The sequence below is a fragment of the Rhinolophus ferrumequinum genome, chromosome 25 (genome assembly GCF_004115265.2).
Source record: "Rhinolophus ferrumequinum isolate MPI-CBG mRhiFer1 chromosome 25, mRhiFer1_v1.p, whole genome shotgun sequence".
Lineage (NCBI taxonomy): Eukaryota > Metazoa > Chordata > Mammalia > Chiroptera > Rhinolophidae > Rhinolophus > Rhinolophus ferrumequinum.
In genome coordinates this window covers 2,426,635-2,430,508 of record NC_046308.1, presented here as the reverse complement: position 1 = coordinate 2,430,508, position 3,874 = coordinate 2,426,635, and the positions used below count along the sequence as shown (strand labels likewise).

Sequence of the window (3,874 nt, the reverse complement as noted above, 5' to 3'; positions counted from 1 at the left end):
TGGCCACAGATGACAACAGAAATCTGATCTATGACCTCTGCCCCAAGCCGGCCAGACATTCAGACGTTGGTCAACGACTGCCAGTTTCCCTTTTTATTGTCCTGGCTTCTGACTCGGGACCAATGAGAGAAAGCCAATTAGGCCCCCAAACCCATCCCCCGAGATGCACATGTCTTGCTCTCCTGTCTCCAGCCTCCCCAGGTCAGCAGCCTCCGACCCCGCAGAGGCGAGCCTCCCCTGGTCTCCGCTGTAAGCGTCCTTCCTGCCCTTGTGTCTCTGCCAAACGCAATGGTGGAGGCTGACCGCCGTGCCACGGCCGGCTCTGAATAACTAGCCCATTTATCCTCATTTGTCTGATGTTTATTTCTACATCTGCTACCTTTTGCAGAAAGTGTCCCTACTGGACACACCTTTCTTCCACTGTTATAATTAAAGGCATATTTTGTAGATCAGGTTCCCTGGGGACACATCCTCGTGTTACCTGATCCTTCGCCAGGTAGCCCTTACCAGGATTGTAACTGTAATACAGAGAAAGGGCATGAGGACTGTTTTTGCAGAAGAAGGAACTAGGAGGTCGGGTTCCAAGCCCGCTGCCTACGTGCCGCCCGACGCAGAACTCAGGCAGACGTTCGTCAGTGACACACAGCAAATTCTCCGGAGACTAGAGATTCCGTTAGACCCTTCCCTGCAGTGAAGCCCACGGTGAGTTACACACAGGTTGCACTGCACAAGAATTAAAGGCAAACCTGCCTGATTCTTCCTGCACTTTATTGAAGTTAGAGATAAACGTACCGTTGGTCTCCTGGCTTCCCCGCCCCCACACCAATACATTTTCTACGGAAGCGGAAAACACACAAACACCCCAGCCTGGTGGATGGAGGGGGCCCCCTCTTCCACTAACGATTAGAGACCACCTCTCTGTCTGTGGGTGGCCTTTCTTTCCTTACTTACTCTCTGCTAAATTAACTTAGATTTACTCTAAACTCTGCATCGGCTGACATTTGAATTCTTTCCTACGTAACCTCTATTCCTGTGACAATTGCGTGAATAATTGTGAAATGAGGAGTTTCATGCCCCCCTTTCTCCCTGGCTCCCGTGAGGGACCAGCCAGGAGCTGAGTGGACTCCGTTCGTTCCCCACATTACAAGCCCCCAATTCGGCCTGACACACAGACAACGCTCCAAAAATATTTGTCAGATGAAAGATGAATGAATGAGCTGTTTCACTCTTCTATTAAAAACAGGAAATGGTCCCTCGGGCCCCGTATGGGCCACAAAGCCGCCCAACGCCACAGGTGCCTTCCCAGGGGATAAACTGGGAAATTACTTCTCAGAATTGAAATGAGTTTCAAAACATTATCGACGGTCTCTGCAGATTCCCCCAAACTTCTGTTGCTTAAGGAACAAAGGCCCCGCGCACGCCGCAGCCATCGCTCATATTTGGTTGATTGCGGTCTTGGAGGTGAACGTGTACAAACGTTTGCAGGTGAAAACCCCACTCAGAGCCCGAGCCGGACACACTCGTCCCAGCTACGCAGGGGACCCACGTGTCAGGGGCCTCCCGTGGTGGTGCTCAGTGCCTCCTGGCTGCTGTCCCCATGCTCAGCGTCAGTACAGGTATCCCCTAGGAGCAGGGCCAGCAGGTTGCCTGAGGTGGGCTCACCTGGCCCAGGAGGAATCCCTTCAGGTTGAAATTCCTGTGCTGATGACGGAGGTGGTTCTGGCCGGCCTGGTCCTGAGTCAGGTGTGGTCGTGGAGTCTGGTCCCTCCTGGGGAGCAGGAGCCCAGTGTCACAAGGCCCCTAGGAACACTGCCCACCTGTCCCTTGGGAACTGACTGGCCCAGCATCTCCTATCGTGAGTGTTGGACAGACAGCTCCACACCCGTTCCTGGGCTGTCCCGTTTGTCCAAGGCCAGTCCTAGGGATGCAAGGGTGTCTAGAGAAGTTGAAGTTCTCAGGTTAGGTTTTGAGAGAGACTCAGAATCATTCGGTCATTAGGAAGAATTAAACAAAGGTTCTGCTCAGCATAGACAATTACTGAGAGGAAACATGGGGGGGCGGCCCCAGATAAGACAGAGGGTGGGGGTGAGGAATTGCATCAGATATTCGGGGGTGATCAGATATCAAGGGTGGGGGACTTTCCCTAAACTTGACCCAGCAGGACTCTTGCTCCGACCTGACAGAGCACCGCGCACCGCCGGAGGGGCGGCGCCTGAGCCAGCTTTGGTCCAGGACAGTCTCGGTCTTGCCTACTAAGCAGTTGCTCCCTGTCACCCACTCCCGCAGCCACTGGCAACCAGTGCGCTTTCTGTCTCCAGGGACGAATTACTGTGTTTGAAATGTGCGAGTCGTGTATTACGGAATAACAGACACCTCAAAAGCTACGTTAGGTGCTCTCCCTAAACCAAACCAGGAGGTAACCCCTGGAGAACCCAACGGAAATGGTGTCGCTGACGTCAGGTCAACACGGACAGCCAACGCAGGTGTAGAAAGGAAAGTTAGCCTAACCGTACAGAGATTTGCTCGTCAGTCCCCAATGCTCAGCTCCCCAGATCCAAACGGGAAAAGGACCCCGGGTAACACATCAGCTGAAAAGCTAAATAACCTCTGCAATTATTCCTTAAAAGTCCCCTAGTCGGCCAGCAACTGGGCCGTAACCTTGCCGGCCAACAGCCTCGCCATAACTCATCTTGCTGCTCTTGTTGTTCAGTGTGCAGAGCCGGCTTTTGACGGCACGCCCAGTGGGCCACGCCTTCCTCCCCGCGGAGGTTTTATCGCAGAGGTTTTATCACATTAGACCAGAGATAACCTGTGGTCCCTGAGCCAGCAGCACCCACGTGGCCTGGGAACGTGTTCACAACACAAAATTGTGGGTCCCACCCAGACCTCCTGAATCAGAAACAGGAGGCGTGTGACTCAGCCATCTGTTTTGAAGACACCCCCAGGTGATTCTGAAACAAGCCACTGTGTGACATGGGAGTTACGCAAAACTTACAGGAATTGTGCGCCTTTGCCTACTGCAGTGGACGCTGTCTGTCCCCCGACGCTCCACTTCTCCCAGCATCCGTGCAGCTTTCTCCTGGGAACAAGGCTAGCCTTGCCTTCCTAAAGCAGACATGGCTCAGGCTGGACACTCTCAAAGCCTGTCACTCCTGACTCCATCTCGGGGATGGATACATGACCTGACGGGAATAGAGAAGATTCAGCCTCTCATCTTTTGCCGCTACTGTGAGGAGTGAAAACCAGGTTTTATTTTCACAGCACTTGTACCTGGAAGACTGTTGGCCTCATGCAGAACCCAGATGAAGTGACCGCTGGGCAGAGGAAATCAGGAGATAAAGACCAAGCCCTGACACGTTGCGCCCCACTTTCCAGCCTCATCTGCCTCCAGCTACCCCCTTAGGCTGCTCTCACCAGGACCAGCAAACGCCCCGCTTCTGCTTAAGCCCCTTTCAGGAAGTCTGTTATTTGCCAATGCAAGAGTCTGGCGATTGCCCGGAAGAGCACACAGCACCCGGCATCCGTTTCACACTCCTGGAAACTCCTTTGTGTAGATATAACAAGTGTGTGGGGATGATGTATTCTGTGCACAGATATACTTGCTACATTCGCTGCCCATACGATGTAGCAGATGACAGTTCAAATGAGAATTGAAAGATTTTAATAAGCCGAGGACAAAAAGACTGTGTCTATTAAACAAACAGGTCACCCCTGTCCCCTGTAGGACCCCCTTCCTCACTGAAACAAGCAGACTGAGTCTGAGGAGCGGGGGGCGGAGGGGAGTGGGAGACACAGAAGAGAAGGGGACCTGGTAGAATTCACTGCCAAGATGCAGCTTCTGCAAAACCCACCACCATTCTCAAACAGCCTCCCT

General features: G+C 53.0%; 1 long non-coding RNA gene across 2 annotated transcripts; it reads right to left on the bottom strand.

Annotated features, from left to right (window-relative positions):
• Positions 1-837: 837 nt before the first annotated feature.
• Positions 838-3,412, bottom strand: LOC117017264 (uncharacterized). Of its 2 annotated transcripts, none has more exons than XR_004422052.1 (3): positions 3,271-3,412; positions 2,996-3,182; positions 838-1,936 (listed from the first exon to the last, which is right to left on the bottom strand). It is a non-coding gene; the product is annotated as an uncharacterized LOC117017264 (long non-coding RNA). The 2 variants fall into 2 exon arrangements; XR_004422053.1 differs by having other exon boundaries at positions 838-1,918.
• Between the last annotated feature and the right edge of the window lie 462 nt (positions 3,413-3,874).